This window comes from Rhinopithecus bieti, unplaced genomic scaffold, assembly GCF_001698545.2.
Source record: "Rhinopithecus bieti isolate Rb0 unplaced genomic scaffold, ASM169854v2 scaffold_1665, whole genome shotgun sequence".
Taxonomy (NCBI): domain Eukaryota; kingdom Metazoa; phylum Chordata; class Mammalia; order Primates; family Cercopithecidae; genus Rhinopithecus; species Rhinopithecus bieti.
The window spans coordinates 154,574-177,259 of NW_016803630.1; the positions used below are offsets into that span (position 1 = coordinate 154,574).

The 22,686-nt window shown below is 34.9% G+C and overlaps 1 protein-coding gene across 10 annotated transcripts in view; it reads left to right on the forward strand.

Moving 5' to 3' along the window:
• The window catches only part of SLC16A7 (solute carrier family 16 member 7), a 169,723-nt gene that overhangs the window by 60,178 nt on the left and 86,859 nt on the right, over positions 1 to 22,686 (forward strand). For all 10 annotated transcript variants that reach the window (XM_017890873.1, XM_017890880.1, XM_017890847.1 and 7 more), the window contains one exon: positions 2,439 to 2,537. The gene's annotated coding sequence lies outside the window, so the exon portion shown is untranslated. The remainder of the gene's footprint in view (positions 1 to 2,438; positions 2,538 to 22,686) is intronic.

Sequence of the window (22,686 nt, forward strand, 5' to 3'; positions counted from 1 at the left end):
TTTGTGTTAATTTTATTTTCAGTAAAACAGATCAAGGAATTTCTCTTAGTTTATGAACCTTTCTAGAAAAGTAAATATAGCTTATACTTTTGCTATTGGTTTTATATTAAAGAAATTATGCAAAAGTTGCCTTTTAATAGAGTAAAAGTCTTTGTGGAACTTATCTGTGATTTACACATGCATGCTTCAGAAGGTCAGGTATTCTAACTTTTGTACAAGGTAAAAGTTACTTGGAATATGGAAAGGCATGCCAAAACAAATAGAAAACATTTTATTTCATTTCAACTACCTTTCTTTTTTAAAAATCTTTATTTGGTAGACATGATTTACATATCAGCCCTCAAACATAACTTTTAAAGTTTGCTCCTGTTTTAAAAGAATAAAGTCACTCTTTAAGACAAATGAACTTTTACTGCCCTATATTTGCAGAACAAAATACTGTAAACAAAAAATAACTGTAATATTCTAATGTTGTAGAGAAAACCAGGAAATTTCTAAAGTCATGTTGTTAAAACAAATTTTTAGTTGAGAAATAAAAAAGAGAAAGAAAACTTCCTTAACTAATGATTCTCAAATATTAGTAATATTATTTTATTTCACATGAGAATCAAAATGTGGGAAATCTCACCTGTTAGGTACAAGGTAAGAAATATAATTACACAGACAAAAATGGATTACAGCAAATAATAGCAATTTGTCACCATATCTATACATGAAATAAATTCAAAATTATATAATTTTAGTGGTAGTTACTGACTCAGAAAGAGTAAGAAGTTATGTTTTAAAAATATTTACTATATAAAGTTTAATGTGGCATAATAATACTGGGAATTTTGTGAAGTATATCTTAATATTGATTCTAAATTCAAATGAATTTATTGCTATAAGGAGATATTTTGCATGTAAAATTCACAAGTTTTGTGTAATTTTATTAAATTACAATGTATATATATGGTCTGCTTATTATAGTTTTGGAATTTACAGAGTAAACAATTGATTATCAACCTAAAATTCCTTCCATTTTAAACTACAATGTCAAGGTTCTCTGGTTAAATCACGTAACATTACAAGTGCTATCAAAATGACCTCAGCCTATTTCTGTTCTGTTTTCTTTGGCCTTGCTCATGTGATATTTTTTATACTTTAAAAACCTTTGCACTGCACTGTGCTACTGTAGAACAATCTGATTTTCCTTGATTACATCTCAAAGTTGATTATATTGGTTTAATAATAAGATAAATATAAGAGTTTGTAAACTTAAATATCTTATTTTTAAAATAAAGAATCAGCAGGGATGTAATGTTTATTCATCTATATATTCTAATTTTTACTGTATTAAGTAGCAATATTAATATTAATTAGTGTCATTATTAATAATTATATTTTAATCAACTATTATGGAGTAACATAATTATAACATAGGGTTAGTGGTGATGCAAATGAATTTAACTAAATAATCTGTATGTAAAGGAGTCTTTAAATAGAACTTTGGAGCTTTAAGAGAATAGTTAATAGTTAATTGTTATTAATAGTTAATGTTATTAATTAACTATTAATAACAATTGTTACAATCAACAATTATTCATTCAACAATTGTTATAAATAACAATAATAGCAATTATTATTCATGTTGTTATCATTTCATTGCCAAACACTGTATGTATTGGTATTTTACAAATGTTAACTAGCTTAATTCAGTAGTCAAATTTTTGGGGTAAATACTAGTATATCCTTTGTTTTCAAGTAAAGAAGTTGGACAGAGAAGTGAAAAACTTGTTTCAAGGTTCATTTCATCAAAGAACATACAAGAACTGATGATTAAACATTGGTTATATTTTTATAATATTTCTGATGTATTGTTAAACCTTAGATGCTTCACTGAAATTTTGCTCAATTTTTAATTAAGACATTTAATATAAATAGAATTTTAGTGTATTTATGTAAAAAATTTCAAGATACTACTTTATAAACACACACACATATGCATGCACACACACACACACACTCACATATATATTTTGTACCAAAATGGAGGGAAACATCACTCAAAAGTTAAAAACAAGCTATTGGTTTGAAATCCCAAAGATGCTGCACTGAAATGAGTCTCTCTGATGTTTTGGCAGGAAATCCTCTACAACTTGAGAAATTTTACTTGGGACAGAAAATATAAGGGCAGGCACAAATAAAGGCAGGTGCCATAATTATAACATAGGGCTAGTGGTGATGTGAACAAATTTAACTAAATAATCTGTTTCTATCTAAAGGGGCCTTTAAATAAAACCTTGGAGCTTTAAAAGAAGGTAAATAGCATTTTCAGCCAGTGCAATAGAAAGCTATATGTTATTAAGTCTTTCAGATATGAAGTTGGATATATTCTGCATTTTTCTAAAGATGCATAAAAATATTTAGATGGTTACCATATTCTTTGATTCTTCTAGGAGTCAATCTTAAGATGTGATGCTTTCATGTGAAACCTGAAACAAGGTGATCTGGGGAACCAAAGACTCTAGGACTCTTGGTGCCAACAGAGCTACTCTGTGAGTATCCTTGGTGTGTAATGATGCTTTCTTCCATCTAGCTGTTGTAAGTCATGCTGTTTATGCAATTAGTAAATCTTACTGTGAATGGTAATATTGACATGACTACTGTTTTAGTTCATTTTCTAAAATAGGACATACCTTAAACTTGGTACTTTTAGTTTCTAGTGTTTTCATGATCCAATATACTGTGTGATCTTGGTCAAGAGACTAAGTCTCAGTTTCTCTGTATATAAAAAGAAGCTAAATATAAACTTCCTTCATTAAAATGATTATAAAAGTAGTAAATGATAAAGTTTCAATAATAATAGAATTATATTCTATTTTTATTACTAACATGAATTCTGGTTTTAAAATTAACGAGAAAGCTAGAGGTATATACTTTTAGTTATTTACCTTTATCATTGGCACTTTTAAAAAAACTATATTTTGAACAAAATGATCATATTGGGGTTTTTTACATTCATATTTTGTTTGCAAAGGGCTTATCACTCACGAAGTTTTCACACTCATGATTCAATCTGATTTAATCCTTCATACAATCTTGGTTTAAAGCAGGTCAGGGATTTTAATCTTCACTGTGCAGGTGAGAAAACTGATAACTGATGCTCAGCATTGTGTCTTGCTGAAGACTGCATAACTTGTAAGGGACTTAAAATTCAATGTTCTTATAACCAGTCTATACTATTTTCTCTAGACTGTTCTTTTAACTAGTCTATACTCTTTCAAATAAATGTAAGCAACTGTATTCAACTGGTCAAATTTCTATTTTTGCATTGGATTGCTACATATTTTAACTAGTTTATAAGAGTAATATGATAAATTTACAAAGTTATATTACCTGTTTGTTGCGAACAATTCCTAGACCAACTGTATGGCTGTATTCTGTCTTCTACCTCTGTTGTATCATGTACTCTGTCTTCTACCTCAAGTTCATGAACAAATCTTGGTATATCTATGTAGTAAACGGAATCATGGACCCCCACATCTTAAACTCTGCCACTTCAGAATATTATGTTACATAGTGAGGGGAGAATTAAGGTTGCAGATGGAATTAAGTTTGCTTATCAGGTTACTTTGAAATTATCCCTGATTATGTGCATGGGCCCAGTGTAATCACCAGGATCCTTATAAATGAAAGAGAGAAGGCAGCATGAAAGTACTCAGTCCAACCTTGACGGTTTGTTGATGTAGGAATGCAGCCAGAAGCCAAGGAATGCCAGTGGTGGCTTTCAGAGTATGGAAAAAAAAGCAAGGAAACAGATTCTGTCCTAAACATTCCACTCACACCTTGATTTTAGTCCAGTGAGACGCATTTCAGACTTCTGACCTCTGAAATTGTAAGATAATAAATTTGTGCTGCTTTAAGCCATTGTATTTGTGGTTGTTTGTTACAGCAGCAACAGAAAAAGAATACAGCTCAACACTGTGAAATTATGGAGAGCCTCAGAGTAGAAACAGTGGTTTATGCCAAGAGGTTATTAGGTTAGTCATAGGGGTATTTGCTGCTTTGATTGAATTTTTTGTTCCATGTTAAGTATGATCATAGGGCTAGGTTGTAATATGTCATATGGTTCCTTTTGGATACTTAGTTTGCTAAGGGAACCAGCTTACCCCTGCTTGTTCTTATTAAGAGTACAAAATACAGATCTTGGAATGTTTGGGTTCAAATGCTGCCTCTGATGCTTACTAATTATAATCTTTTTGAGCATCAGTTTTTTCATCTGTAAAATTAGGACAGTACAAGTTCTTTATAGGGCTGTTGTGAGAATTAACTATTAGTTTGTGTTAAGTGCTTAAAATACTATTAATACTTGGCATATTGTAGGGACTAATTAAGTGGTAGCTATTATTATTACTAAATTATTCCTCAAATACTGTATTTTCTAGATTCATTTTCTTTATTCAGATATAGATAGGAAAGTATCCAAAACTTTGGGATGAGTGCCTTTGTGGTAGAGGCATTTTAGTATAATTATGTGAATTTTGTAATTTGTAATTTTACTTAACTTTTTAAAACCTTTCGTGCTTTGAAATACCTCTTCTTTGTCTGTTTTCATCATCATAGATATGTAGATGAAGCAAATTTGTATATTCTATAATAATTCATTTCATTGACCTTACTTATTGTTCTGTCTTAGCTGTTTTATAATTGTGAGTCTTTAGGTTAGTTTTGATGTTACTACTTCAGCATGCGAATATCTTGGTAGTAGGGAAAGTATGCAGCACCCTGTAATAAGAGATCCTAGATTAAAAATATTTCACAAGTGAGAAAAACCTAATCTGACTGGAGTTTTCAAAGACATTGTTGAGAGAGGAGTCTCTTAAGTGGATACATAGAAATGACTACTTTGGTCAGTGCCTCATTCTCTGTATTTGACAGTGGTGGTGGGTCTGCTTTAGCCCTGGTGGGAGCATATATTTGATCAATCTTTTAGGCCTTCACCACAGTGGCTATATCCCAAGGGACAATATATTAATTAATTCAACCAACATGTGTTACATACCTCCTAATGCCAATAAACAAATAATGTCTGTTCAAGATGTTTCCAGCATAGTGGGGAAGAACCAATGATCCCTGAAGTAGCATAGATTCTAGCAGTCTAGTTAGGCAGGGTGGTAAGACCTGTTTACTCGCTACCCACACACAAAAGCCAGTTGCAGCATGCCATGATTTCTTACGCAGTTTTAAAACGTGCATTGCTGTTACAAAACAGTTTGTCTGTGCCTGTCTTTTGACACCCTAGGTTTTCTCTAGTACGAGGAAAAACAAAACAAAATACATTCCTTATACAGACACCTGAAATACAAGGAATCCCTTTAAATTGGATATTTAAAAACTATAATCACAGGTCTATTGAGTCTGTGGTTAAGAAACAGATATCACTAATCACATGGTATGTTTTAGTAAAATGAGATTTCTCTTTTTCCTCAAATACGTGTGGTATCTTTGTGGTGCTTTTCAATCAATTCCTTCGATTTTCATTTTACAGTCTTACTACTCCCACACTTAACTAATTGGCATCTCATTTACCTGGATAACGCTAAAAATCGCAGAAAATTAGGAGGGGCTTTCCCCAAGGCACTCAACTATGTGGAAATAGGTGCATCTTTGGGTAGCCTTGGAGAGCTGTTTGGACACGGAAGCTACAAAGGATATCACTGTTTCTTCCCTATGTTTTCACTTGAATCCAGCAGTTAACAGAAGGGTAGCAGAGAAAAATAGGAACTATTTGACCAAAAAGAATCACTGCAATGAGTTAGTGGAAGGTTTCAAGTGAATTATGTGCCGAATACCTTGCCATGCCTTCTATGCCTTTCTGTGCCTTTCTACCTTGAAACTGTATCAATAAATCAGTACAGAGGTAAGCTGAGCATGCCCAGCTGTTAATATATCCTCCCTAATATTCCAGTAAGCCTCTCACTGTGTCCTCATTTCTTTTACATAGACTATGGATTGTGTGGGTTGGTATAAATGCTAAAAATCAAATAATTAGGCTTTTTCTTTCATGTTGAGTTGGCCAGATTTACATATTTGGCAGTATCTTAAACTTAGGAAAATTTTTAAATGTTCAGTCTTCTTCATTCATAACATGGTTCAGAAATAATGAATTGAGAGTTTCTGAAATAATCAGTCAAATGTGGTAATGTGTCTATAAAAATATGGTTAAAATGAGTATAAATGGTTTTAGATACAGGGAAACATTTCTGTGATACTGTCTTGATAATTAAAATCTTAACATTACTTAACAGCTTTATGATGTGACAGCAGATGCCTAGAGTAGGTAGTTTTATTATTTTGGCTCATACCTTTAGCTTATGTGAATGTATGTGGTGATCAATTAAATTATGCAAGATTTTATAATATATGGCATTGCTAATACTACTTTATAACTCTATTTTAGCTTTGACAATTCTGGTTTTAAAATATGCACACACAAACACACACACACACACTCACACACACATATATAGCCTCCCACCATGGGAAAGTGAATATTTAAAAAATGTTCTTAATTTATTTAGCAGGTATGAGTGCATATTTCTTACATGCATATATTGTGCAGTGGTAAAATCTGGGCTTTTAGTGTGCCCATAACTCAGGTGGTGAACATTGTATCCAATAGGTAATTTCTCAACCCTCATCCTCCTCCTAGCTTCCCACCTTTTGTAGCCTCCAATGTCTATTATTACAGCGAGTGACTATTTGAGAAAAGAAAAGCCGCCTTATTTATCCCAGCATCCCTCCTGTACATAATATAATGGGTTTTGTGGCTAGCTACTCACTATATGTTGGTTACATTATTTAATTAAACACAAGGAAAAAATATATTCAGCTAGTCCCTTTGATTCATCTCTTTAATTCTTAAAATTGATGCTGAACTGGAGAATATTGCTTGGATATATGGTCACATGGGTTTTCTCATTTGAACTTATCATGAAAACTTAGGCTTTCCCTTGTATGGGAAGAACCTGCTCTAGTAAAATTATCATACAGTGTAGACCAGATCAGAATCTATCTCCTCTGTAGGAAGGCATATCTGGAAAAGGGAGAGCCCAGAATATTGCTGCATCAAGCTTGCTTAATTTTTTCTTGAAAATTCAGCTATCAAATGTGGAGTGGATTGAAGTGTTATTTTAACAGTAGTGTCTGCATTAGGAAATATGAGGCCAGTATGTAGGTGAGAAGCCTGGGGGTTAGAGAGGTTAGATAATTTTTTCAAGATGAGAAGTAGAGTATAGGTTTTACCCAACTCTTCTAATACTAAATCAAGGTGCTTTCTTGTCGTTGTTTTATTTTGTGGTTTTGTTTTGCTTTTGCTGCTTCTTTTAAGAGCCCTTTAAATAATCCTTTTTTAAAAGAATCCTTTAGATTTTTTTTTAAAACATCTTTTTTTAAAAGAATTTTATGCTGCATCATAGTAGTAATAACTGGTGCTCCCAGAGGAATGAAGTTTAGTGAACAGGCTGAGGTCTGTCACAGTGCCAGTCCAGGGCAAAAGAGGTCCATGGCCTCCATCTGCTGCTGAGGAGAACACCAAGAAAGTCTAGTCCCCGTGGGGAACCCAGAGGGTAATAAAAGCATTGAAGCCATGGGACTTTAACTTCTAGGGCATGGTTATGGCTTCTATAAACTGTCTTTGCCATGTAATTTTACATTGCTTTTTAAATTGTTATATTCTGACATCATCATATGGAGGTTTTATACTTTTATTTAAAATAGCTTAAAATTCCAGTCTGGACAACATAGCCAGACCTTGTCTCTACAAAAAATTTTTAAAAATTATCCAGAGGTAGTGGCATGTATCTGTAGTCCCACCTACTGAGGAGGCTGAAACAGGCTAGTTTAAGCCCAGGAGTTCAAGGCTGCAGTGAGCTTTGATTGCCACTGCACTCCATCCTGCGTGAAAGAGTGAGACCCTGTCACAAAATTGAAAAATACAATAAAATAAACTATGATAAAAATCCTAACATAACAACAAAAGGTTACCTTAAGTTTTATTTAAGATGTAAATTTGTTTCGAGGTGTGGAAAGATCTCATACTCTGTGAGATATGACTGAGACAGTAGATTTAATGTTGTCTTAAACTTCATTTATTTATATCTGGTTAATGACTAATGCCTTTGTAGTGTTTTTAAAACCAGGAGAAATAATGACTTCTTATTTTACAAATGGCAGTAAAAAGTCAAAGCATATTAAGATACCTATTCTAGTATACTTGGCAATAGCAATAGATAGAAACTACATACCCAATCATATTATGCTTATAACATATTCTCTGGCATTCCTATGTGGAGGAGAAGTGGTTGGGTGGTTGGGTGGGTGGAAGATGCTTGTGGTATGTGGGAAGGGGAGGGGATATTGACCAGTTTTGAGTAGGAGCATGTTGTTGTCTGCATTTGTGTTAGATGTACAATTTAGGCAAAGATTTGGGGTTTTGAGTAGAGAGTTTGAAGGCTGGGATAACACTTGGAAGGCTACTAAATTTGTTAGTGCCTGTGGGAATTAGGGAAGGAAGATAGATTTAACTTCTTCTCCAAGTAGAATTTACAAGGATTGGCAACTTTGGTTTCATTTTAGAGAAGAGGAGACATTTTTGCTGACTCTGAGACTTTGAGCTGAGTGGCAGAATGTTAGTGCATTTAATAGAAAGCTGTGGGACCACAGTGCAAGCTGAGAGTGATGGTGGGGAGCTAAGTGGAACCCAAGGTCCTGAGCTAGAAGGATATTTTTAAAGCACTCTCTCTCTGAACTTGTTTCCTCTATTGGCTAAATACAGTAGTATCTTCTATTGAATGGATAATAGCTAAGAAAGTAAGGGTCTTAAATGTACCATGTACTCAAATCACCTTTCCAATAATTCTTTTCCATTAGTGAGCTCCTGTTGTCAGCAAGAAGAGGGAATCCATTAAGGTGGTAGAATACATGCATATTTAGGACCACCCTCCCCAATTAGATTTTCTAGGATGTATTAAAACTTTAAAGGAATTATTCCGTGAAAGCAAATTTGACTGATGGCATCTTTCTCTTATGCTTATCAAGGTTAAAATGATTTCTTTTACATTATAACTCTGAGAGATAATTAATGTGGATTGTTTTCTTCTGCTATAAGCTAACTTTTAGCTCCATTGTAATTCTAGAATTTAGAAAATAGAAGCACTGTTAGTACTACTCAGTGAAAGTTAGGATTATGATACTGTTTCCAGGAAAATAATAGAAAAAAAAATTGTATCCAGATGAGAAAAGAAATGTGTTATATTATTTCCATTATGTTTGTGAGACCTTTGGTTTTTGTGTTTTCTGATTAATTTACTGCTGTTTTCCATTCACAATATATATGTGAGCTTTCTGTTCTTTAGAATTTCTTGCACTTTTATTCAGATGAAAAACTTGGATTTTGCACATTAATTCAGTTTTACTCCTTAGTTACAATGCGAAAAACATCATAATCTCACAAGGGAAATGTGTAAAATGCTTCGTGAAACTTGGGAATAATATTATAAATAAATCTATTGCCAAATACTTATTGTCATGTTTTAAACACAGAATTAATAACCTGTTCCAAGGGCACACAGGCTATTTATCAAGGTTTTCTCCTAAGACTATCTGCGTTTCCTCTCTCTCCTATCCTCATATTATTGAAGAATTTTGGAAACCGGAAATTAAAAAAAAAATCTCGCATGATCCTATTTTTGGAGTTACTTTTGAGAATTTATAACCTTGGCAAAAGTTAGTCACCTTCAGCCATTCTCTCCCCAGGGCTCCTGGTGAACAGGTCTGTTTTGCATTTGGCTTTTCTTTTCTCAAAGGTGTATGTAGAAACCACACTGTCTGTGTTTATCTCACATCTCACAGAATTTAGTTGCCCAACTTTAGTAACGTGATTTCTCTGTGCTTTAAGTTATGTTCTGATAAAAAAAGGTAAGTCAAATTGTTGAAGGTGTTACTGTGATTACAAAGGTGACTAAAGTTAATGTTAAAGTCAGTTCGTTCTATTTGCTATTTGTTTTACACCAGCAAACATTAACCCATAATTTGCTGCTTTAGGTGAATTTTAATTTTTTATATATTTGCTTAAAATGTTTATTTAACATGTTAAAGTAATATGGTAGAAGAAAAATCTTATGTGAAGAAAGATGAATTCTACATTTAGAAAGGAAATATGTAATTTATAATTTGAACTCTTTAAACTTTTCGAACATGCATACTAGACTTAACAGACCCTGGTTTTTATCAGTGGATAGTATTTTTTGAGGATTTTATATTGTAATGACAGTAAGCAAAATAATACAAAATAAGTACAAAATACGTTTTTCAAACTCCCGTCAATTTTGTTCTTTATAAATCTTATCAAACTATTTTCTTGATAACATGTTTACATATCAAATGTATATCTTTCTATTTCTCTTCTTATTTAACTTTAGAATATTTTGTAATAATACTAACTAGAACAATTAGCTATACATATGGGAGCCTTTTAAAATTATTATTCTTGATGTAATAAATAGCATATTAACTGAATAATGTTGATGATAATTTCTGTACATAAAATTGTTTTATATTATCAATATAAAACGTAGTTGATAAAGCAAACAATATTATTGAAATTTTATTCTTTTACCCTTTTTAAAAAAGAAACTACTTTGAGGTATATGTACAGGGTACAAAATGAAGTTATTCATTGGTTAATCACTTATATTACATTTTAATAATTTTACCCCAAATAAATGTATTGAACACTCACTAGCCACTAAGCACCTTGTTTCATTGGGACAAAGAAGCATTTGAAGAGTTCTCAGTAAATATATAGACTGCTTTTGATTGTCAGATGTACTGTATAATTGTGAAATCCATAGTACAATTTGTTCACTGTGTTAAAATCTCAGTTTATGTCTAATTTTGTACTACGTAAAATTTCTTTATGCTTTTATTTCATTTTAGTTTTTAAGCTTAAGTTTTCAGTAGAAATGATAGAAACATACCACATATTTTGTAAAAGCATTTAGTTTATTTGGTTAAATAAATTAGATAAAATTTCTAGAAGTTATTTATGTTATTACCTGGTTATTATTATTTAATAATTATACACATTTAGAAATGTAGCCTTCCCAAATCTTTGGGAAGCATATTTTACAAGTGGCAACTGCTTAGTGCTTAGATCTAAATAATTACATCTTTCACAAAGGAAATCAGATATTTCTCATCCACTGATAGAGGGAGTCTGGCATGCTGTTTGATAGAGAGGAACGTGGGCCTCAAATCTAGACAATCTAGAGTCGGAATCCAGGACCCAATATTTCACAGCTATATGAAATAAATAATCAAAACTCTGAGCTTCGGTGTCCCCATAGGAAAATATTTATCATAATGTCTATCATGTATCATTTAGAGAATGGAGTAATAGGTATAAATTATTTGGCAAAATGGTTACCTAGAATATGAGAAGCATTTAATAAATCACAACACTGCGTTTTTCCAAAGGTTCTTGTAATTTCTTCAAATACAGAGATGGTACTAATGATCTATCACCAGATTTACCCTCACATGGGGCTGGGGACTCTTTGGGACAGAGAACATGCATTTACAGAATGGCTGACCATGTAGGGAGTGTTCTGTGTGATCAGGAAACAGATTAAACTGACTGGCCCACAAGAGATGCAACACTTTGACCCTGGCCTCTTTATTATTGTTCGTAACTTACAAAGTTACCTAGTCTCAGACTCAGTGAAGAGTCACTCAACTATTAATTTATATAGTACAGCATTTTTGCAATATGCTTTATGCATATTAAATCACATGATGGAAAATGTGCTTGAAAATGTGGCTACATCAATACAACACATGAGAAGGTTAAATTTAGCAGTTCACATTGCCAGACTTGGCCACCTTCTTTGACCCATGATATAATTTAAGCCAAGCTTACTTTAGACTCTTAAAAGTATCAACTAATTGTGCATGTCAAAGCAGGTTCTTGAAAAAGAGAAAGAACTAACTTTCCCCTATTTGAGAGAAGAGAGAGGGAAGGGCAAAGCAGAGTCTCTGGAGATATGTGTGTAAGTTTGCTTGTGGCTAAAAGTTAATGATCAGTTGCCTCTGTTCTTAGCCCTGAGCCGGGAGAAAAGTGTCAAACGTGGGTTCTCTCTCTATTCAGGTAACTTTAAAAATGATACAAATCGTATTCATGTTAATTGTAGTTTAGATTATAGAGGTGATTTTTTTTTCCTTTAGTATCATGTGATTTCATGCTCTATATTGGAATAACAATGAGAAACTTTATATATGCTGGCTAATGTAAAAATATTTTATTTTTGAAGTATTCCAAGTTAGGGCTAAACAGAGATTCTGTATTGTATTAGATGGGAAGATAATTTTACATGTTTTATGAAACTATCAATTGTGGTTCTTAATCCTACTGGCTGAAAGATGTATTAATCATAATTATTTAAAATAATGTACATTATATAGTGTGCCAAGTCTTGGCTAGTAAGAAAAATTACAAAATTTTTTAACATTGACATTCTGAAAATAAGACTAAATCTTTAATCACTAAAATTATTTGTATTTCATATTATAATGCCAAAAGTAACCTATTTTCCTATTCTAAATCATTACATTTTATAACTATGTGTGGGTACTTTGTTGAAAAAAATAGTAAAGATAAATTGATTTTTATTATAGGACTTAGGTAATTTCATTCCAAAACATTTGGGATAGTATTACTACTTCTGATTTAGATACACACCAAAGCCATGCTGACAGGTTCATAATTTCATATATTCTCAGATGCTGATGAGCAATGATTTTATTTTTTTATTCCTCCATTCAGGAGGTTTAAAGGTATGGACAGCAGGCCAGACCAGCACCTGGCCTGTATCAGTGAGACAGACTTTCTTATCTCCCATCTTGTGTGGAGTACTTAGAGCCCCCTCTACCATGCAGAGCATGAACTTCTGCTTCGTTGACTACTTGCAGTCCCATATTCCAGCAGGCTCTATGTTGTGTTTTCCAGTGTTGTGTTGGAAAGCCATGCTGTGTTTTCCCTCTGTTTCTGGGCAATGGAGATGCTTCTTCTTGTTGATATTGTTGTTATTATCACCATTTAGGATAGATATTTAATTTGTTTTTTGCTTTTCAGATTTTTTTATCATCATGTGCTTGCAGCAGAGAGGTTACATTCATATGTGAATTTACAGCAACATGTTGATTCTTTGGCTGACTTTGGACTAAAAGTGGATAGCAAATTATCAAATATAAAGTGCATCGCAGTTCTGTATTGCCTATTGCAATTAGATATGCATTGAATTCTAATTGTGTGGGTTGCAAACATGACATTCTTATATAATAATCAAAGAGCTTATTTGTGTTCTTACCTGGATGGAAGGCTGTGCCATCTCTCTATCAAGATAGTTCTGTAAGTGTACTTTATAGTAGTCCAAGGACTTTAATTCAAATGCAGTTTTGGATCTAGTCAGCTGCTTGACCCGAGCTTTAACAAAGCCATAGAATTCTGCACTCTAAAGCATAAAAGAGTTGACTTTGACTCAGGATATTTTGTAGGCTAAAGTCTCATTTCCATCACTTCTATGATAAAATAACTTACAAGGTTCTTATGATATTTATAATTTTGAGCAGTATATTAAACATGTCAGAATGATTTTGCCACGTAATATTTCCACGTATAATGAAGCTAACCTCTTGAACAAAACTTTGAGCATTTTATATCTGAGTGTAGAAGAACATTTGCTGAAATTGATGAATTGGTTTTGGCATAATAAATATTGAGCTGTTGTTTTTGACAATAATTGGCAAATAGATTCAGTTATTTCTTGAAGTTGATTCTAAAATATACTAGTAAGAATATGTCATAACAAAGAATAAGTGCTGAAATTGAGACTCCCATGATGTTGAACAAAATTAAGCCCTAGCTCAGTAAGGTAGGACACTGTGTTACTTATAGATTAGACAAGTTGTCAGAGAATATTTTTTTTTGTTTTTTGGGTTTTTTTGTCCACAAGTAACCTCTAGTAATTTTTGTTAGCAATAAAGTATTTACCTGAGCATTTAATTAGTACACTTTCTTCTCTTTTGTGCAGCCTAACATCATAGAAGGAGTGAAAAACTGTCTCATATAACCCAAAGGACATTAACAAAGATGAATAAAATATTGCAATATTCATTTCTTACCCATAACACTTAACTTAATATTGAAACAGGTTTATAAAGATGACACTGCATGTTTAATTCTGTGTATCAGTTCTTCAAATGTCTTAAGTTTCTATTGATCTTTGCTGTGCTACTTGTTGGAACATCATTGGTTATCTAACTGGAAGAAAGCATTTGTTTATCTGTTAGTTCTCCAAGGATATCCTCATCTCTCTTGAAAAGAATTTTTGCAAATATTCTTTTGGATTTTTTTACTCTTTCCTTGTCACTTGATGAAATCACGCTCATCATTCAAGGCTCAACCAACCAAAATATCTTTATGATCTCAGTCTGGTTTAGTTATGCTGCCTTATACAATAGTTATTACCTTAGAGCAGTTTTTCCCAACTAGATTTTGATGAGAAAATTATTCCCTAATGACCTAAGCGTTACACCTGATTTATCCATTTTATGTGTTAACTTTTCTCTTTTGCATTATGTTGCATAATATTTATGTAATATCAGAAGAACTAAGAAAATAGCCACTAAGACAATTTTCCATTTTTAGGGATTCAGATAATTCTAGCTGAAAAGCTGCCACAGAGTGTTATATTCTAGAAAAGCTGCCATAGAGTATTATATTCTTTTTTCCTTGTTATTATTTCTAAAAGGATTATATACTCCATGAAGGCATAGACTATATCGTGTTTCCTCTTTATACCTGTAGTGCTAGCACACTGGACTTCTGCCAATAGGAGTTGTTTGATAAATATTTGTGAATTAAATGATAGAAAGAGGCTTTCTTCTTCTCGCAAAACTTTGTTGATAGAACTGTTTAAGGTGACAGGTAATCCATATCACTGGGTCCAAAGAGCTTAGATTACACATGAACTAGTGCTGATATTTGAAAGGGCCAGTCAGGTGGGGAAAGCAGAGGAAATCTGAACTGTGCTGATATTTTTTGTCAGCCCACCAATGTTATATGTATAGGTAGTAGGCCTGTTTAGGTTAAGTCAAAATTCTCTACAGTGTTACCACCTCTCTAAAGTAAGAGGTGCTAGGAAGAAGGTGCAGAAAAGAGGAGCAGCTTGGCAGAAATAAGGCAGGAGATCTATGTTCCAATAAAAAGGGCTAAAATGTAGGCAACGATTTCAGTCCTTTGGGAACTGGAGTGAAAACCAACAGTCAAGATAGAAGTCATGCTACAGAGATAGGAGTACATTTGGGAATGCTGTTACTCATGTGATATTCTGATATCCCAGATCACAGTGGATACAATGGGACAGAAGATAGATCAAATTCAAACATGCTAGAGGGTTTAGGACTCCTAAAATGCTAAGACTCAGTTACAGTTGTCTCATAAAGTGGTAGATCTGATCCTCAGCTCTCAGATCATCTTACCCATAACTAAGCGAGTCTGGGTCAACAAGGGCAATGATGGAACAAGGCCGTATGCCAGTCATTAATCAGCAGACTAGTTTGTTTCTTCATAGCATGGTGATGACAAGGGTCCCAAGACATCCTTAAGATCTAGCAAGAGAGGACAGGCTCAAATGCACAAATGGTTTCAAATATCTACTTATTTCATATTTTCATATTTCTTATTGTCTTATTCACTGGTCATAGTGTTATGGGCTGAGTCTTTGTATACTCCCAGAATACCCAGTGTAATTGAATTTGGAGATGGTGCCTTTGGGAGGTAATTAAGTGGTGATGGTAGCATCTTGGTCTGATGAAATCAGTGTCCTTATGAGGCAACAGAGAACTTGATCTCTCTCACTGTTTTCTTGGATGGAGGAAGGCTAAGTGAGCACACAGCAAAAGAGCCCTCAACCTCACCTGACCATGTGGCACTCAGATATCAGACTTGCAGCCTCCGGAAGTGTAATAAAACAAATTTCCATTGTTGAAGCCACCACTGTATTTTGTTACGGCAGCCAGGGCAGACTGGCATACACAGCAGATCACATGTTTAAGCCTCAAAGTAAAGGTAAAAGGAAAATGTTAAAAGAGGAAGATACAGAGAGGGGAAGCATTTGTGGCCTGTTTTGTAATCAACCATAATTTTGCCACAGTCTGAAAAAAATATAATGCATGATGTAATAAAATCTGTGTAGGGATTACAAATTAATGAACTATGCTTCTTTTTATATAAAAAAATTTAAATGAACACTTTTAGAAAAAAAATGACCTGGGTCAGATGTTCTGATGTTTTTTAGCACTTCCACGTTCCACATCATGCACTTACATATTAAGTATACTTCAGGACTATTATGTGTTTACTAGTTGTGTAGCTATTGCAAATTCCCCAGTTATATATAAACCAAATGACTAAATATTTCTTTAAATCTTTCTTCACATAATCTGTTCAAAAATTAAATTTTTTATTTCATTGCCAATTGACCTTCAGGCAAACTGTCAAGAAATTTATGAGGGTAACAGCTTGAATATGTGTACCCAAGTGTCTCTTGGGTAAAATATGACTTATGGCTTTCTTGCTCCTGAAATGATTAAGTCTCAAAACCTGAAGTTGACAGCAGAGTCATTGTACAGATTGATGTTCTCAATGACTAACATTTGACAGAATTTGCTTCTGATTTATCATGCTTCTAGGTAAAAACAATTTACTTCATTTTTTAGTATTTTTACTATGTTCTTTCAGTAATTTATATATAAACTTTTATATTGATATATTTGCATTTTGAGTAAACTAATATTTTAAATTGAACTTTTATTTTTTAAAGTACAATTTTTATTTTTTTAAGTATACTGGCATGATTTCTGCTCTTTTCTTTTTTGATGTTAAGTAGTTCCTGATTTTTTTTTAATTGTAGCTAACAGCAAACTATTACTCATATAAAATCTATTTAGTAATAATTGGATTTTTTTTTTACCATTTTTTTCATTCAAGCATGTCAAATGAATGTGAAGAACAATTATAAACAATTAGGTACAACCCCCACCAACAAAGTTTATAATTTCTGGAAAATAGAGAACTAATACATCACTTTTCTCTTACTCCTCAATTACTCTAAATTATTATATATATATATTTTTTAAGAATTAAAGTATGCCACATTAAAGAAGGAAACAAAATGCAAAAAATGGAGGGAGTGTAGATAGTACATAATTCCTTCCTAGAGTATTTTTATCTACTAAGTAGGTAAAGGGACATATTTTTATTTTATGTTTCCTATATAATTTATACTTTCTACCTTATGCAAACGGCAAAGCGGGAGGTGTTATGCTTAAACTCTTTTGCTAAATGCCAAAGAGAGTTAAGTAACGTTTGCATAAGGTAGAAAGCATATTAACATAATTAATATCCAGAGGACTACGCTTCAACTGAATGAAATTTACTAGAATGTCAGCTTGAATGAGTTTTTCCTCTCCTGTTTTCATGTGCACTCTGTTTCATACAGAGACAGCTTATTTTATTTTATTTTTTTATGTTCAAAATGTAATTTGTTTTTATTAATTCCTTTTTTTAAAATTATACTTTAAGTTCTAGGGTACATGTGCATAACGTGCAGGTTTGTTACATATGTATACTTGAACCATGTTGGTGTGCTGCACCCATCAACTCGTCAGCACCCATCAATTCGTCATTTATATCAGGTATAACTCCCAATGCAATCCCTCTCCCCTCCCCCCTCCCCATGATAGGCCCCGGTGTGTGATGTTCCCCTTCCCGAGTCCAAGTGATCTCATTGTTCAGTTCCCACCTATGAGTGAGAACATGTGGTGTTTGGTTTTCTGTTCTTGTGACAGTTTGCTAAGAATGATGGTTTCCAGCTGCATCCATGTCCCTACAAAGGACGCAAACTCATCCTTTTTTATGGCTGCATAGTATTCCATGGTGTATATGTGCCACATTTTCTTAATCCAGTCGAGACAGCTTATTTTAAACTTTATTATGTTTTAGCCCATTGCTTGTGTGTGTGTGTGTGTGTGTTTTAATGTGGTGCTTAGTGTTTTTTCTTATAATAGAAAGATTTAAGGAATAGTTGTGAATTTTTGATACTTTGAATTTATAATGGAATCTAGGATGAGATCTTGGGAGTGCAGTCTTTTTGTGAACTGCATTTTCCTTTCTAGTAAAAGGACAAAATCAGGGTTTGTGTGTGAAGAGGTTGGTCCAATGCATCATTATTGGGTAGGCCAGAGGCATATTGGAAGGGGTAACACTTAAGCTGGAAAAATTTGAAAATCGAACATTAAAATATTAAAGAGATTTTTTTAAGGAGCTCTGAAACCTTGCATGCAAATGTTTATTAACAAAGCTACTGGTATTTATAGCTTACTCCAAATTGGAACTTATTCCAAACTAAACATGTTATCTTCTTTTACCTAAAACTTATCTCAATAAATAAATGGTTTCAGCAAGCCTTTCAAGTCAAATATCTGTCTCATTCTCAATCCCTCTCTTTTCTTCCACTAGTTTTAGCATCCATCTTCCAAGTACAGTAAGGTTCTAGTTCCGTAATTGCTCTCAAATCTTCCCTCTTGTCTTTCCACAAGGCTACTGTTTTGTCATGGCTTTTCTAGATTACTTGCAGTAGAATCTAATAGTTTGTTGCTATAACCTCTGTCTTCAACTGTTTTCTTTACCCTGTCTCTTAAATGCAAACTAGCCAAATCATTCCCTTACTCAAAAACCTGTAAGTAATTTTGAAAGTTTTAAGAAAAATGTGCTTTGTGCTTTTCTACCCTCACTTGTTTCCAACTACATAGGTCATGGTGCCATGGTGTCCCTTACTTCCAGGACATCCAAATATTATAGGATCCTTGGGTGTCACTTCACCAGCCAGAAACCTCTGTGGCTGGTGGTGCCTTTGCCCAAGTTTTTACTGGAGCCTGATGGGCTCATTCCATCCACTTGGCCTGGCAGGCTGCTCTTGGCTTGCTCTGCTGGCCTGAATCTCACACCTGCCGAGGGTGAGCCAGGTGTGGAGCAGCGAGGGGCATATGAGTGAGCAAGCATGGGGCTTAGGCACTGCACACAGCCAGTCATGCTGGCTGAGGTCACAGCCCTGGCTCAGGGAACTCCTAGGTCTGGGCTCCCTGAAGGGCCATAGCTCCTCCCTCCCTCTCTCTTCTCTCCTTCTTGTTGCCTGCAACATGGCAGGGAAGGGGTGTGTTTTAGCCCTGTTTGTGTTACAGCTCTTTTCGCCCCACCATTCAGCAGGTCTGAGTTTTTGTCCTGTGTCCAGGAAGAATGAGGTATGTGGACAAATGGAGGGTGAGCAAGGTGAAGAGGAGTTTTATTGAGTAATAGAACAGCTCAGAGGAAACCCGCAGTAGGTAGCTCCTCTCTGCAGCCAGAGTATCCTGATGAGTGTTCAGCTCTTAGCAGAGAGGATACCCTGAAGTGGGTAACTGCTCTCTGCAGCTAGTAGTTCCGATGTCTGCTCAGCTCTCTTCAGAGAGGAGACTCTTCTACACAGGTGGGTTGTCCCATCATCTCTTTGAGTCTAGCTGAGTCCAGGGTTTTTATGGGCTTTGGATGGGAGGAAGTGCCTCCTGATTGGTTCATGGGCAGCCACAGGCGGGCACAGAAAAAGCACCATAATTTCCCATTCTGGTCCTTGGGTCTGACAGCCTGCCACCCAAGCTTTAGGCCTTCCCCAGCTTGAAGGTGGGGTTTCACCTGGAACCCATCCCTTTCTATCCAGGAGTCTGTCTGTCTCCTGAAGCTGTTCATGATGCCCAGGCTGCTTGTGCCAACAGGTGGCTGCAAGCCAGTGCTGAGCTGCCCTCAGCCCCCACTTTGCCTCCCTCCTGTGCTTGTTGATACCCAAAGTCCAGGGGGGCTGAGGTGGCAGGGGGCTGGCATGTCAGTGCTGCCCTGAGCGAAGACACACCCAGCTGGGTTCCAACATTGCACAGGCTTGGCCTCAACTTTGCTCCAAGATCAGAACAGGCACCAGGAATGGAGGGAAGCCAAGCTGTGGGAGCAGGCATTTCTGAGCCTGCAGGCACAGAGGGGCCTTTCTAGGCCCCCCAAGAGTGCACAGATGCCAGTGTCCGCAGTGTGACTTGGGTGGCTGCAGCTGCATCTAGGAAGGTGAGGCTCCTGCCTGCCTCCAGCTCCCAAGAGCACAGGGATGCCTGGGTCCCCAGCCATGGCTCGGTGGCCACAGCTGCTCCCAGGGAGTGCAAGACTTCTGCCTTGCCAAGTCGGAAGGGAGTGGGGCTTTCACCTATTCCTGGCTATTTGGATCCCCAAATGTACCCCTCCCACTGCAGCTGGCATCATGCCAGTGGCCACTATAGAAGGGCCACCACTGCCATCATCAACTGGTATTTTTTTGTTACCTATTTCACCCTACTTCCAATTTCACCCTACCTGAACTCATCCCAGGAGTTAATCCCATTCTTCAAGACAGTTCAAACAGTTCAGTGCAACCTTAACTCTTCTTGTTATAATTTCTTGACTATCATTATCTAGGTTAGGTTATTCTCCTCTTTGCCCCTTAGAAATCTGAACTTACCTGTCTCATGAAGTTTATCATATGATGTCATTATCTACTTTATAATTACCTCCTACCTTTTGTCCTTTTATAGATCAGAAACTATCTCTTTCATCTTAGGCGTCTTTGTATTTCCAATGTGTGGCACAGTCTTTGGCATAAAATGAAATACCAAATAAATATTTGGTGAGTGAATGAATGGATGAATGAATGAATGAATGCTGGAGACACCAAGACATTAAATAGTGTTCTACCTTGATTTCATCATAAGGACAGAATTAGAATTAAGAAAGAAGCATAGTGAGAGTTACCTCTAAGTATAAAAACCCAAGGTAGAAAGTTATTGCCACTAAAATGATCATTTTGGAGACAGGCAGGATCGGTAACTGAAGACCAGCACAGTTAATATTCCATAACTCCAAGCTGTGGAACTTATTCTTGTTAATCATTTTTACAATGCTCATGTGTTTTCCACAGTAATTAGTAGTAACCTGAAAATAAAGGCGTTTTCTGCCTGACTTTACTGGCATCACGGAAAAGCAAGTTAGAAAGGCTATCCCACTTTGTAGTCAAAATGTCCAAGAACAGAACTTTTACAGAGGATAGAGAGGCAAAAGACAGGAAAAGTAGAAACCAGTCCAAGTCTGTGGGATTCATAGCCAAGAAAGAATGAAACAGTGCATCACTGAAGTGGTCCTGAGAGCTTCTAAGACTCTGGGGCCGAACATCACAGAAGATAGAGGACTTTTCCAATGTAGTGTTTTAAGATATTATTTAACCAGATTTGAAAATAACCTTGGAATTTATAGGCATTATGTCTAGTCTTATTTCTTTTAGATTGAAAATGAGTTATTTTGATTGCTATTGTGTTTTGGATTGAGAAGGAGGCAGGTAGGAGAGAAGGAGATTCTTTAGCCTCTACTCTTCAGAATAAGTAAAATGAAAATTTCTCCCCTCTTATGTTTTGGCCCCTCTCTTCTTGCAAACTTTTTTTTTTTTTTTTTACCTCTATCCCTGAATGATTAATCTCTATTATAATACTGTATTTATTTTCTTTATATAGAATGCAATCTATAATTATCTTATTTATATTTTTAACTTTCTCATTCCTCTCTCCTCTACTAAAATATGTATTCATGTTTTGTTTAGCCCTGTAGCCACAGTGCCTGACAAATAATAGGCTTTCAATTGATATTTGTTGAACAAATGAATAGATGAACTGATGACTAAAAATGAAGTTAGGTTGATAGTAATAATTGTAGTTCTTCGGACAGTTCACCCTTCGTTTGCCTTTTCTATGACCCTGAATTCTCTGTAAATTCCTCCACCAAATATTTCTGGGAAGCACATGAGCTGAAAGAGAGGTCAAATGAGTTTTTGCCCTACTGCTTTCTCACCATTGCTAATGCCCTCAGTGGAAAGCGCAACAGCGCAACAAAAACACTGCCTATGGAAAGTTCTTGTCCTCTGGTGCTTCCAAAGTAACTGATTCCCAAATACCAAAACTGAGGTGCAGGCAGCAATGGAAAAAATGATCCCTGTTCAAATCCATGCCATACCTGACCATATCTGAATTTTAAAACATCATTGTGTTTAGAGTCTTAAAGTATTTTGTGAAAACAGCTTCTGTAGCATCAGTTCTTAAATCACCTATCCCCTGGAACCTCAGATGTTCCTGCAGACAAGAAAAGTGTATGTACCATGTCATCCATCTTGTTTATTGTTTTACTCCCTCCTGGGCATCCATGCACTGTTCTGTCTGTCTGTAGCCACATTGCAAAGCAAACAAAATTGTCAGTTCATGCAAATAAACTCCTAGAATGGTCATCAGTTCTCTAGCTCTGTAAGCATACAGTTGGGAGTCCCAGCTTTACCTGTGCCAGCAAATGCTGTTTTTTTGTTTGTTTGTTTGTTTTTTGTTTTTTTTTTAAATCTAGATACTTCTATGGTTCATTGCAAATATGTTTTTATAGAACTGCTTCAAAATTGTAGAAAATTGTTAATATTTTCCTAACCAAATTATCTCCTATAA